This window comes from Kogia breviceps, chromosome 8, assembly GCF_026419965.1.
Source record: "Kogia breviceps isolate mKogBre1 chromosome 8, mKogBre1 haplotype 1, whole genome shotgun sequence".
Classification (NCBI taxonomy): Eukaryota; Metazoa; Chordata; class Mammalia; order Artiodactyla; family Physeteridae; genus Kogia; species Kogia breviceps.
Genome location: NC_081317.1, coordinates 32,422,101 through 32,437,029, shown reverse-complemented (window position 1 = coordinate 32,437,029; position 14,929 = coordinate 32,422,101). Strand labels below are relative to the sequence as shown.

The following is a 14,929-nucleotide window of genomic DNA, read 5'->3' as shown; positions in this document are numbered from 1 at the left end:
AGAGTCTTGCCTCAGTGTTGATGGCTGCTGACTGATCAGGGTGGTGTTGCTGAAGGTTGGGTGGCCATGGCAATTTCTTAACATAAGACAACAGTGAAGTTTGCCTCATTGGTGGACTCTTCCTTTCATGAATGATTTATCTGTAGCATGCAATGCTGTTTGATAGCATTTTACTCACAGTAGGACTTCTTTCAAAATTAGAGTCAAATCTCTCAAACCCTGCCGCTGCTTTAGCAACTAAGTTTATGTAATATTTTAAATCCTTTGCTATCATTTTAACAATCTTCATAGCATCTTCACCAGGAGTAGTTTCCATCTCAAGAAACTACTTTCTTTGCTCATGTTGAAAAAGCAACTCCTTATCCATTAAAGTTTTATCATGAGAATGCAGTAATTCAGTCACATCTTCAAGCTCCACCTCTAATTCTAGTTCTCTTGCTATTTCCACTACATCTGCAGTTACTTCCTCCACTGAAGTCTTGAATCCCTCTAAGTCATCCATGAGAGTTGGAATTAACTCCTTCCAAACTCCTTTTAACGTTGATGTTTTGATTCTTCCCATGAATCTGGAATGTTCTTAATGGCATCCAGAATGGAGTATCCTTTCCAGAAGGTTTTCAATTGACTTTGCCTAGATCCATCAGAGGAATCAGTATCTATGACAGCTATAGCCTTATGAAATGTATTTCTTAAATAATAAGACTTGAAGGTCAAAATTATTCCTTGACCCATGGACTGCAGAATGGATGTGTTAGCAAGTGTAAAAACAACATTAATCTCATTGTGTATCTTTAATATTTTGAAAGGAGTCTCTTTTTCTGAGCAATAGGTCTCAACAGTAGTCTTCAGGTATTCAATAAACCATGTTGTAAACAGTGTGCTGTCATCCAGGCTTTGCTGTTCCATTTATACAGCACAGACAGAGTTGATTTAGCATAATTATTAAGGGCACTAGGATTTTTGGAAGGGTAAATAAGTATTGGCTCAAACCACCAGTTGCATTAGCCCCTAGCAAGAGTGTCAGCTTGTCCTTTGAAGCTTTGAAGACAGGCATCGACTTCTCTCTATTTGTGAAAATCCTAGATGGCATCTTCTTCCAGTATAAGAGTGTTTTGTCTACATTGAAAATCTGTTGTTTAGTGTAGCCACCTTCTTTCGTTATCTTAGTTAGATTTTCTAGGTAACTTGCCATATCTACATCAGCACTTGCAGCTTCACTTTGCACTTTTTAATTATGGATGTGGATTCCTTTCTTAAATCTCATGAAACAACATCAGCTAGCTTCAAACTTTTCTTCTGCATCTTCCTCACTTCTTCCAGGCTTCATAGAATTGAGGAGAGTTAGGACCTTTCTCTGGCTTAGGCTTTGGTTTATGGGAATGTTGTGGGCTGGATTTGTTCAGACCACTAAACCTTTCTTCATGTCAGCAGTAAGGCGGTCTGGCTTTCTTATCATTCATGTGTTCACTGGAATAGCATTTTTTAAAAAAATTGGCTGCATTGAGTCTTCTTTGCTGAGCGTGGGCTTTCTCTAGGTGTGGAGAGCGGGGGCTACTCTTTGTTGCGGTGTGCAGGCTTCTCATTGTGGTGACTTCTTGTTGCAGAGTGTGCGCTCTAGGCACACAGGCTTCAGTAATTGTGGCATGCAGGCTCAGTAGTTGTGGCTCGCGGGCTCTAGAGCTCAGGCTCAGTAGTTGTGGCGCACAGGCTTAGTTGCTCCGCGGCATGTGAGCTCTTCCCAGACTAGGGCTCGAACCCATGTCTAGTGCACTGGCAGGCAGATTCTTAACCACTGCACCACCAGGTAAGCCCTGGCACAAAGATTTATGAATACTTGCAAGTATTAGTATGGCTGGACCAGTGATAGCTAACTAATATTTATTGAGAACTAACTCTATCCAGGTGCTGTGATAAGCACTTTATTCAGTCATTTAATATTCACTGCAAGCCTATCAGTATTATATATAATAATAGTATGAGAAACAATTATTATCCCCATTTTACAGAGCAAACAGGTAAAGGGAAGTTAAAGTAGCTTGCCCAAGATAATATAGCTAGAACCAGGATTTAATAACTGGCAATCTGGATCCAGAGTCAGTCCTCTTAACACAATGCCATAGTACCTATCACAGATTCTCTTCTGATCGTCTGAAAATACTACACAGCGTTTAGGTGTGTTGAAATTAACATTCCTGCCTTACTTGCTTTTTCTAGCCTACAGTGTATATCATGAGTTCCTATGATATACAGTGTTAGTACATTATGAAAACTCAGCTGTTGCCCTAATTGTTTCATATTTGTTGAATTTGATGCCCAGGAAAGACTGTAGATTTTGGATGTAAGCACTGTGCCTTATACTATGCTGTATTCCTGTGATAGATTGTTTTCATTGGGACCAGGGCAGCAGAGTGAGAAAATGTCTCCTTTTTTTCTGTCCTCCAGCCTGCAACCAACCATTTGCCCTGCTTTCTTTATGGAGCACAGAAGGGCATGATTCCTTGGCTTATTCCTTGGCTGGTCACATAGGGCAGCCTTCCTGGCTTCCCCATTAACTTCCTATCTTTTTTCTCTTCCTCCTAGTGAGTTACCACCTAGATAATGGTTTGGCAAAGATTTAAAAAGAGGTCATGGTACAATAGTTTATTAACAGAAGAAATTCCCTTCTTCCTGCTCTTCCTTGCCTGTCTCTGTTCACGTTAGCACATGGATCTAACTTCAGAAGTGTGAGTTGAGGCAGTTTTGATTTGTTTGAGCACAGCTGCTCTAAGTAGAAGGAGGAGGAGAAGGAAGAGAAGAGGTTAGAGGAGGATAGAAGGAGCTTATTATTCTGTTACAAATGAGCACTAAACTAAGCACTTATATCTTGAGAGAGTGGGTGTTGAGAAAGAAATGAGAAGAGAGTGGCTCCTTTTCTTTGCTCAAAGAAAAAGGCCCAAATGAAGGAGACCATTTAAATACTTACGACAAATAAGAGAAAGTGGAAAAAGTCATCTCGTTAACACTGAATTAGCCCATGATAAAAGGCCCAGTTTAATCTCTCCATCTTCTTTTATGTCATTTCCATATTTCCCCACACCACGAATGTGTCAAGGGAAAAGATATTGGGGGAGGATTTGCTTACCCATGATCTTCATCAGTCTTGCCCCCAACGTCAGTCCAATATAACAGTAGTAGAATTTGAGATAAAATAGTATAGTTGTTATATAACATGGCTTCAAGAAAAGTTTCCTGCAGTCAGATCGTCACCCCTAAATGCTAATGTATAAATTTTGGAGCCACTACTGATCCTTCTTCTTTACGCTCTGCAGTAGCCATGCTGAAATCCTTGAAATTTACCTCGAACACTACAGTCTTTCTTCTTTATGCTTTTGTATTGATACGAGATCTTATCTTAAACTGGAAAGGCCCCTCCTAGTTAGTTAATACCTTTTCCTAGGAAACTTTCCTGAATTTCTAGTTTGGGTAGGATGCCCATTTAAGTGCTTCCATAGAACTGTGCTTACCTCTCTCCTAGTATCTTTCATTTATTCATTTAGTAAACACTTAGCATAATAGATTCTGTAATATTACCAGAGATTCACCTGGGAGAAGGATAGATACTGATCCTCAAAATGAACATTGGACACAGATTACTTAGTAAAGAGTTAAGTTATACTTTCAAGAAACAATCTCTGTGGTACATAAATAGTTTAATGTCCAAAAAATTATGGAACACTTCATAAATCATTTTATCAGACTAAAATAACTTTTACATCCCAAATTGTCAAAGATAGAACAAAACTATGGTTCAGTCTCATTTGAACATATTTGTAAAATTTGTAAATATATTCAAAACAATTCTAACTGTATATTAAAATAATTTCATGAATGCAAGACATTCCAAATATTATTTAGATATCTGTCAACATAATATACCAAACAAATAGTAGCAAAAACCCCTATATGATCATCTAGATAGATATAAAAAAATCATTTGCTGGAATTTAACATTCTTTTTTTTTTTTTTTTTTTTTGCGGTAAGCGGGCCTCTCACTGTTGTGGCCTCTCCCGTTGCGGAGCACAGGCTCCGGACGCGCAGGCTCAGCAGCCACGGCTCACGGGCCCAGCCGCTCCGCAGCGTGTGGGATCTTCCCGGACCAGGGCACGAACCCGTGTCCCCTGCATCGGCAGGCGGATTCTCAACCACTGCGCCACCAGGGAAGCCCTGGAATTTAACATTCTTGATAAAAACTCTTAGTAATTTAGATATGGGCCAACTTGATTTTAAACGATGAAACTCTGGAGGTGTTTCCCTAAAAGTCAGTTAAGGATTACTGTTATTGTCATCATTATTATTACTTAATATTATTTTTCTGAAATAATCAATAGACAGTTGTAATTTGTTTTTCTTTAGGATGCTGAAAATCTGGTATGTAGTGGTGGAGCATGTTATGATATGTGAGAAAACATACCTTCATATGTTGTACCACTGAAAATTGTATTCTTGCAGAGGAGTTAAGGATAAGGAAAAATGCTCATGATATATTATTATGTGATAAAAGCAAGTTACTTGGCAATATAAATAATCACAATTTTGTATATGTGTAGCTAGAAGAAACAAAAATATTAACTGTGGTTTTCTTTGTCAGATTGGGTTTGAAGCATTTAACTTTTCTTAATCTTTTTCATATTTTCCAGTTTATCTATGCTAAACCTATATATTTTAATTGTAAAAATAAGAAAACAAATTTTCTTAATAGGGAACTGCCCTGGGGCAAAGGTTAGCATCGCTGTGTTCTTTCTAATGATTAGGAGAAGCCAAAGAGGCCAGAAGGTCCAGGCATTTGTTGGCTCCAGCTGTCTCTAAAACCCAAGAAGGAAAAAGAACAGTCAATGGATTGGAATTGACTTGAGATTTTCTGTTGCTTTTTTTCATAGACTAATTCAGGCCATTTAAAGTTCCAGTTTCAACCAATCAATCTCACAAATATATCCACTCTGAGAAGACTACTGACACAGCCCAATTCTTGCAAAAAAGATTATAGAGCCCACCATTTAGAATGTGACCAAGGTTATCGGTACAGATAGGATTCATTTAAAAAGCAACAACAGTGTATCATATAGTAAAGAGAAAGAGGAGATACCTGGTAGAAAGGCAAGGCCTTGGGGAAGCTTTCTCCAAAAAATGTAAAGTTTCAATTTCTTGGCTCCCTGAGCTTTATCCATCTCCCGAAAGGCCCTGTCCTTAGATTATTTTTCACCTTTGGGCACCACCTATGCAAGGAAAGAAAACATCAAGACTCTCAGATCGCGTGCATCTATAGTCTACCTGTATTTGCTAATGGAAGTTTGTCTGTAAATCATATAAATTCAGCCAGTGTTTCCTATTTTGCCCCAGGAGGCTCTTAGATCGGGCTCTACCTCAGCCATCCTGGAAGGCTTCCTCAGGAGTAAGTTTCCAGCACTAAGTATTGAATTCTAATTTCAGAGTTATCAGGTTTCCCCTTTTGTTGGTAAAACGACTTTGTTCTTCACAATATGAAACATCCGTCACAGGACATCCCCAGTGCTTGTGTGAATAAATAAGCTCCTATGAGCCCCCAAAGGAAACATTAATGAACAAGATGGAGTGAGTAAAGGCAAAGGTAAAAAGGAAAGGCCCTTTCTCCTTTTTCTACGTGGTATTGAGAATTATTCTGGGTTTTTCACTAACATTTCTGTGTGGAAACCAAGTGCAATTTTTTTTTTTGTTGGAAACACAGCAACAGCCTTCAACTCTTATCTAGTGGAAATGTCTGTGTGAGCAACAGGCTCACTCCTGGGATTGATTCACCTTGCTTATCCTGAATGCCCTCACCATCTCCAAGGCTGTGCCCTGGAAGCCTACTGTGCCCTAATCCTTTTATCCCTTTGTCTGAAATGCTGATAAGATTTATTTATGAAAAAGTACCATGTCTTAATGCAAACAGCAGTTGGCTAGGAGTCAGAGAACTTAGAGTTTAGTCTCCACTCTGTGGTTTCTTAACTGTATAGACCTTGGACAAGACACAAACTGTCTGAATGTGATGTGCCATCTGTAATATTAGCATAATAGCACCTATTTTATAGAATTGTTGTGAAGTAAGTATGTGTGATGTGGTAATCCTTGATATGAGTAATTGCGCAACCTGTGTTAATTTAATCTGGACTTTCAGGTTCACATTTTTCGCCTTTTTTCATTGTAAGAAGAAATGATAATTTAAAATGATGTTTATAGATATTCAAGATATTTCCTTAATTTAATAATTCTTTTTGTCTATATTTCCTTTTTAATTTTTTATTTAGAGCTTTTCAAATTGATAAAAGAAAGAAGACTGAGGAACTGACACAAACTGGAAGAGACAAAGGACAAATAACAATTATATAGAGTGTGGGACCTTGAAAAGGATCCTAGAACAGAAAAAGACACTAGTGGAAAATTGGTGAAATCTGAATAAAGTCCACAGTTAATATAATGTACCAACCTTAATATCTTATTCTTGATACTTGTACTATGGTTGTGTAAGATATGGACATTGGAGGTTAGTTAAGAGATGTAAGGGAACTCTTTGAACTAATTTGGTAAATTTTCTGAAAGTTTAAAATCAGTTCAAAGTGAAAAGTTAAAAAAAATATAAAAAGTAAATTATTGAGAACTTATTATTTCCATTTCTCTTTCTTTTTCTGAAACAAATCTTTACAACTCTGCCCCAGTACTTCCTATTTAGTTTTTTGTGTAGGATTCTTACCTTCTCCACACCCAATAGGTAGCATGTCCTGTTGGGACTTCAGTTTCTAAAAAAGGATGTAGTGTTAGACACAAGCACACTCATCACTATATATCATTCCTTATTCCATTCCAGTATTTTATCAACTTCTTGGTAATAAATTCATTGTGGTTGCACTTCTTCAAGCTAGTTGACATCTTAGCTCTCTTCTTTTTTTGAGCTATTTGGTAAGACTGTCATTCTTACCTGAATGTTCTGTCTTGAGTTCGTATCAATAGTAAATCTTACAAATATTCCCCAATCTCTGAGCCTTAAAAATTTCCTTAGGACCCATCAGTGGCTCTGATAGCAATTTAAATCCTTCTTTGTTTTCTTCTAAGAGACTCTATAATCTCAGAAGGGATTTAAATAGTATCTCTAAACTATTATGTGGAGAGTAGTAGTAGTTCTTAAAGCTTTAGGGATATTGCCTCAAAGATCTAATTAAATCTAACTTATTAAATGATTATTTTTTAATAAATTAAAAATGTATTAAATTAACATATACACACTACTATATATAAAATAGGTAATCAACAAGGACCTACTATATAGCACAGGGGACTCTACTGAATACTCTGTAATAACCTATATGGGAAAAGAATATAGAAAAAATTAGATATATGTATATGTATAACTAAATCACTTTACTGTATACCTGAAACTAACACAACATTGTAAATCATATATGCTCCAATATAAAAAAAATAAAAATAAAAATTTCCTGATTAAATAAATAATACATACTTATTGGAAAAGATCTGGGAAATTTGGAAAAATTCAAATGAAATTAAATTCATCCACCATTTCAGTTATAGTAACTGTTAATATTTTAATATAGTCATATGCATATACTATATATAATAAACTCAAGAGCATAGTGCATTTCTAACTTTCTAACCTACTTTAAAAAATAATTGTATATTTTGAATTGTTCTGTGTTATTTTTTCAGGCAATTTTAACTGATTTCAAAATGTCTGTAAATGGAAAATAGGGAACAAAAAATAAATGGAGAGTGAAACAGTAATTTTCTACTTTTGACAATAATGACAATGGTGAAAGACTAGAATCAATGATTCTCTTTATTCCCTATTCCTAATGAGTAAAAGCCCATTCCCAGCATTAAATCTTATGATTTTTGTAGAATGGAAAATCCAGTGTGGTATGGTTCATTTTTCCTTTGTGGAGTAGGGGGATATAAGGCTGTAATAGCTGAAGGTGTAGATGCCCAGCATCAAGAGAACACATTACTGCCATTGCTTCCCAACTGCTTCCTCTAAGTCCACTTATCCTGTTGGTTGGCTCTCTGACCGTGTTGTGATAGCTCCAAATCTTATTTTAATTCGATTCACATTTATATCATACCAGCACCTCTAGAGTATATATATTAGTAAGAGGGATGTGACTTTAACATGGAGACCCAAGATCATTTGTAAAAGATAAACCATGAAAGAAACAAAAACAAACAAACCAAAAAACCACCACCACCACAACAAAAAAGATAAACCATGAGACAAGAAGTTAGTATGAATAATTTGGAAAAAGTAATGGGCAACAGTACTTTAATAACATTATAAACATTTGTTATATTTCTTTTATTCCTATTTCAGATCTGATTATGTGAAAGATCTTTCACTAAATTTTGATGTCAAAATTGTGAGGATGTACAGAGATGAAAAAGCAAGGTTCTTGCTTTCAGATAGCTAATTACCTAAACATAAGACAAGGCAAAGTGAAACTTGTTCTGTAAGCTTAAAAACAAAGAACAATAATTTTATAATAGTTTTCTGCCTCCATGAATGTTATTACATGATATTTCTTTTAAATAATATTACTATAATTTTACTGTTTGATTTTTGAATGTTAAACCACTCTTACATTTCTAGAATTAACTCCACTTAATTGTAAGCTATTGTTCCTTTTATATAACACTTCATTCAATGTACTAATTGTTTTTTGAAGATTTTTTTCCAACTGTGTTCATGAGAGCTACGCTCTTAATTTTCCTTTTAAACATAATCCTGTTAGATTTTGGTATGAAGTTTATGCTAGCCTCATGAAATGAATTGGGAAATCTTTCTTAAAAGATTGAAATAATTCATGGTAGAGTTATTTGAGCTAAATATTTTTTAGGGAAGATTATAATAATGAATTCACTTCTTAAATAGATATAGGACTTCTGGTTCCAAACAAGTTGGAACAGACGCTGCTCCCTGTTCTGTTAAATACAGCTAAAACTCTGGATATTAGATATAAAAAAGCCTAAGAAGACTGGGAAAAGTAGTGAGAAAAAAGACCAGCTATTGCCTTTGGGACCCAAGCAACCAAAAGGCAGTGGGTTTCCTGATTTCCTTTTTGCCTTCTATATATCTCAGACTGAATTCTAGATAAGCTTACAACTTGGAAACACCAATGGGAACAAGCAAAAAAGCACCAAGGAAATCTTACTCTCTGTAGCCAAAGGACCGAGAGGAGAGTAGCTTAGCAGGATAGAAAACATTTTGGCAATACTTGCCATATTGCAGGCGAACACCAGAGAAAAATACTTCAGCCCTTCCCCCTCTTCTTCAGCTAATATCAAGTAGGAAGCCTAGACTTCCACCCTCTTCCAGCTGTAGCAGGTGCCCTTCCCCTCCAGAGAGGATTTCAGAAGAGTACTAGTGGGAAGTCAGGGCTTTCCCTACATCCCACTGGCAATGGATTTTCCTATCCCCATTGTGTCATGAAGGCCATGCGGTGAACCTATACTTACACCCCATCTTGTAATAATGAGGTAGTGACTCCCTTCCCTAAAGGGCATGGTTTTAGAAGAGGGCTGCTAAAACAGAAGATTTGAGTAAGATCCAGATTCTCATAGTACATAAAATATCCAGGATAAAAATGAATATCAGTATTCAAACAAAGAATCAGGTATCTCAATGTAAATGATAAAAGACAATATCCAGATGCAATGACAAGATGAACATCTGTTGGAATTATTTTACAAGCAATTTAAAGCAGCATTGTAAAATACTTCAGTGAGCAATTATGCATACATTTGAAACAAATGAAAAAAATAGAAGGCCTAAGCAGAGAAATAGAAAGTCTTGGAAGAGAGATGGGAAATATAAATAAGAACCAAAAGGAGATTTTGGAACTGAAAAATACAGTAATGTAAATAAAAAATTCCATTGGTAACCTCACTAGCAGAATAGATGGGGTAGTATGGAACATGTTGGTATGATTTTCTGTTCTTTTTTTAAACTTGGAGATAGAATCTAAGATTATTTTCTAATAAATATATTTGGGGCTATAAATTTTCTTCTGATCACTGGCTTTAGCTGGATTCCATAAGTTTTTAGTAGTATCTTCATTAACATTTGATTCAAAACAGATTTATTTTTTGTTGTGATTTCTTCCTCATACTATAGGTTATTAGGAGTCCAGGTGTAAGTTCCTAACATTTGGGATATTTTTAGTTATATTTTCTTTTTAAAAATTTTTCTGGCTTAAATCTATATGGTCAAAGAACATTCTATGAATGATTTAAATTACTTGAAAGTATTTGAAGCTTATTTTAATGCCTCATATAGTTATAGTTTTCATTCTGCTATGTATCCCATTTATTGAGTTTCTTATTTCAACTGTTAAATGTTTATTACCAAGTATTACCATATGATTCTTTTCTTGGTAACTGCTTATTTCTGCTTTATGCCATGAATATACTTCCTTATCTCATCAAGGATATTTATTTTGCTCTTTCAAAATTTTTGCTCTCTCTTGTTCAATGAACTCTGCCTCATGTGATCTTGGGTTGCACATTTTATTATCTTTCTTTTATAAAAGTTGTGTTCACCATTTATCACATTATTCTTCTCTATAGAATTTGTTTTCCTCTGAGGTACCTTGGTCAGTAATGTGTACCTTATATGGAAAAGGCAAAAGTCCAGGCCCTAACTTGTGCTACTTCAGGTGAGTACAAAAGTAGAGAGCCCATTGTACTACACTTGGGGTATGTGCAAATATCGTTGCTCATCTGGAAACCCTAAATCTTAGGGTACTTATCCTTCACCTCTTCCTGGATGCTGTTCTTCTAAGTCCTTTTCTTCATTGGTAAAAATATTTCATCTTGTGTAGTGAGATGAGACAGAAAGAGGGAACTCCCTAGGTAGGTAGGCTGCTTTGTGTGCACTTGTAGTGAGTTATTCACTCTTCAATTCTTCTTAGCTCTGGACCACTCTCATGTTGCCTTATGTACCTTTGCTTGTAAGGGTTATAGAAGGGTCAAGCATAATTTCCTCATGGCAGTGCAACAGAGAAGGAAGAACTCTACTCAGAAATACTCCCACAATCTATTTCTTGTCAGTGTCTACGTTCTGTTTCCTTGGGTTTCTTCCAGTTTCATTCTATTCTTCAGGTTGACATATTTTAAATCTCATTTCTATGTCATTTCCATGTTTGAGTGGGCAAGAAGTCAAAAAATTATGCTAGTTTGCTCTCTGCAAAAGCTGGAACTATATTACTTTCATAATAAGTTGTTTATTGATGATTAATTAGATTAAAAATTTATTAAGAAATAGCCCTCATACAGAGACCTATATTGGAACTGAGTTAAGTTAGATTGATCTGTGCTATATTTATTTTTCCCTTGCCTCCATCTCTTGCTATCTCAACCAAATTTATTGATTGGTAGTGTTTTTCTGTTTTGTTTTGTTTTAACCACAGCTCGGATCCTTCCACTGCTTAGTGTTAGAGATATTCCATTCAAATTCTAGGTAACTGACCCCACATGATGTCCCTGTTCTGTTTCTTATATAATGGGCTAATTGGTATTTACTTATTGCCTTCTACTATTCCATCAATCTGTCACTCTTCTGTCTTGATAGATTCTATTCTGCCATGTACAAAACCCACCTGTTAGAGAAACAGGCAAGAGAGAAAATGATAATGAGGCTGTGAGAGATTCTCATGATTAAATGAGTTAACATACTGATCACAGTGTAGCTGTATTATGGCTAATATGAACAATTTAGATAAATTTTAGCCTGAGGATCTAGATGAGGTTCTGTGCCCATTCAACAAAAATGTATGAAAACATTGCCTTTATCTAACTTTAAGGTGATGAAGGCCTATCATGAAATCAAAATTTTGTTCACAATTCATATAAAATATAGCTGTATTTAAATAGAGTACATTATTTTAGGGAACAGAAGAGGCATGAGCCAGATTAAGTGACTGATACCTAATTACATGGTCAGTTTGTCTTTATATGGATTGAAATGGACAGGTGTACCAGCTTCCTGGTAAAGGGGCAAGAAGATGGTATTTGAATGCCATCCATAACTAAGAGATACAGAGGGACCTGGGAGTTAGGGAACTCGAGCAGTGTATGCCAGCCCCTCCAGGGAGAAGCATGGAATGATGTGTGGCCTAGCCTGAGGGAGAGCAGCATGAATAGAGAATCCAGGGCAGTCTCTGGAGGATAGATGGGCAGTTGACATTAGGGGATTCGACCCCAGATATTAAAACCCTAGGCATCAACTTGCCATTTTTGTAATGGGCTATAGTACTTAGCAGAGGACTAAAGTAATTTCATGGGATCTAGGGAAGAAGCAGACCTGGTTCCTAGAACAAGGAGGCCTCAATTAGTACACACTGAATTGAATGAAACCAGGAAGGGAGATGACAAGATGATAGTCTAAGACTTAGAAATGTTGAAGAGCGGTACTTGATCATGAGTTTCGTATTAGTTCATCTTAAATGTTTCTTCTTACAATATGTATCCTGGAAGAGACAGCCATATATATACATGTATCATAGCAGTAGGTGATATTTATGTGGTGGCTGAGTACACTTGAGACAACAGATATACAAGCTGTATCAGAGTGGTTCAGGGAAATACACTGAATACTGTCTTTCTGTTTCTCATTTGAAGGTTTTGAAAATAATATTGCTGCACAGTATTATTGTGAGTAGTACTGCTCAGATACCTGGAGGGAGTGCAGGACTCCCTCCATTGCCTGGGAATGGCCAGAACTGGCCGTGGTGCTGGGTGGGACAACCCAGGCTTGGACTGGATTCCATGTGAATCCTAGCCACATGAAGTTAGAGTTGCTACGCTTGCAAATAGATGGTGCTCAGTTAAATTTGAATTATTTCTAATTGCCTTCCCATATGTACACTGGGAAAGAAGAAAAGTATTGTATAGGAAATATTTGTACTAAAAATTACTTGGTTATCTGGAATGAATTGTAAGTATGTATACTACATACCTCTTTAATTATATTTCTATAAATATATGGCTCTACTTAACATTTCTTTGTCTTGCGTAATTTGCTTATAAAACTCCTTGCAGTTACAGACTATCTTCCATTTGCATTGTAATATGGCTTTTACTGTGGTCACATCAAAACTCTTTAATTCCTACGTCTACTCAACATTCATTAATGAGAAAACATGTCCAACATTTGCATTATGAGCCAGTATACTGAAAAAGTAGTTACATAAAGTTCACAACTCAGAGAACTGCTCTTCACATTTGATTTTTTGAAGCGTGTAATACCATCTTTCATGACATAAGTTGCTTTCCCATTGTTTAGGATTATGTTGCTCAACGACTTTTTAAAACTATTGTCCACTGACAAAAAAGCATTGTTGTCAGATTTTATTCCCTTCTTTTAAAAATTACACATGATGTTTTCACCTGTTTCCATGATGGAAGAGTATTTTACAACATCTGAGTAAAATGATTGAAATCTTCAAGGGTTGATATTGATTTCAAAAGATAGTCATGGCAAGTGTCATAATAATTATCCACTTCAAGTCAGAACAACTTTTCCTATTCATAAGTAAAGTGTGGTTTGCTCACATCATGGAAATTGTTGATGTGGTCTGCTCTGTACTGTGTCATGCCAATGTGGGCATGACTGAAGGACAGGTTGGATAAATTTGGGGGTATTGTGTGTGTATTTGAACAGAGGGCTTGAATGAGCAAAATTAAAATGACTGTGCACATGATTCTGGCTGTTTAGAGAGGCCAGTGAGACCAGAATGAAGCTAATGGTTTCTGAGCCTCCAGGATTTAGAGGTCAAAATAAAGGTGATTAGCAGATAATATATTGAGAACAAATATCATTTTGACCTAAGTGTCACAGATTACTGCTACATCTTTGCATCAGATATAGTTAATTCTCATTTCTGTGTCTTGACTATTTTACCTGGAGAGCAGTTCTAAATTTGTTCTTCGCAGAGGGTGTAAGGACAGAAGATTTATTTGTTTTGTGAGTTCCACCTTAATTAAATTGTATTAGCAACTTTGTTTTAATTACTTCTAAGGGACTTCATCCCAAAAGTACTAGAAATTTTCTAAATTCTATCCAAACTACATTGTGAACTTTAAATTGCTTTGGGGATTAGAAATATCCTTAAAGCAGCAAAATCTTTAAGTTGTTTGGTGCTCCACTGGCTAATCCTTTAAGGGATCCTCTGTTAGTGAAATGACTGTAAAAAGCCCCAACTTTCATTTTACTGGAAGTCAGTTCTATTTTGCTAGTGGTTAATTGCTTTTTTTTTCTTTTTACAGTGTAGCAATGGCAGCTACTTGATATTAATGAAAAGTGAGAAGCAGATAGTTCCTCTTATAGTTATCTTACTGAATTTACTGGGATGGAATTTATGAGACATGCAATCTCATTAAAAAGTAAGGCTACTTCAGTTTCTGGCATTTTAATATAGAAATACTCTATATTCCAGTAAGTGGGGATACAGATAATTATAATGTATTGCTAATGCTTAAGAATATTTTTGAATGACTCACCCCTCTCTTTTATGGGTTTTCTGAATATGCAGTGAGAGGAAGATCAGCAGAGCAGCTGTTAGAACGGAGCAGCTGATTTCTATGCAGGGAGAAGATACTATGTATTTTCTCATACCTGGAGGTAAAAGAGTAAACACCTGTCACTTAAATTTCTTAGTTTATACATTTATTTTTGTTTTGACTGTAGATTGAGACATGTGCACTAGAGTTTTCTGAGATCAGCCTGTTATTCATTATCATGCAGGACAGTAGAGTTACCTACATGTCCCAATTTGTACTGAAAAAGACTAAGGAGAGTAATTTTATCTAACTATATTTTCTTTTATAACCATTACTAATGCCTTTGATTAATATTCTTAGGATATCGCA

General features: G+C 35.9%; 1 long non-coding RNA gene across 2 annotated transcripts in view; it reads left to right on the top strand.

Annotated features, from left to right (window-relative positions):
- LOC136794751 (uncharacterized) overlaps positions 1–14,429 on the top strand; it is a 69,313-nt gene extending 54,884 nt beyond the window's left edge. Inside the window, exon 9 of one of the 2 annotated variants that reach the window (XR_010841909.1) lies at positions 14,327–14,429. This is a non-coding gene — a long non-coding RNA (uncharacterized lncRNA). Of the gene's footprint in view, positions 1–6,303; positions 7,791–14,326 lie in introns of those variants that run through there. The other variant, XR_010841907.1, reaches the window with a different exon arrangement.
- Positions 14,430–14,929: the final 500 nt, after the last annotated feature.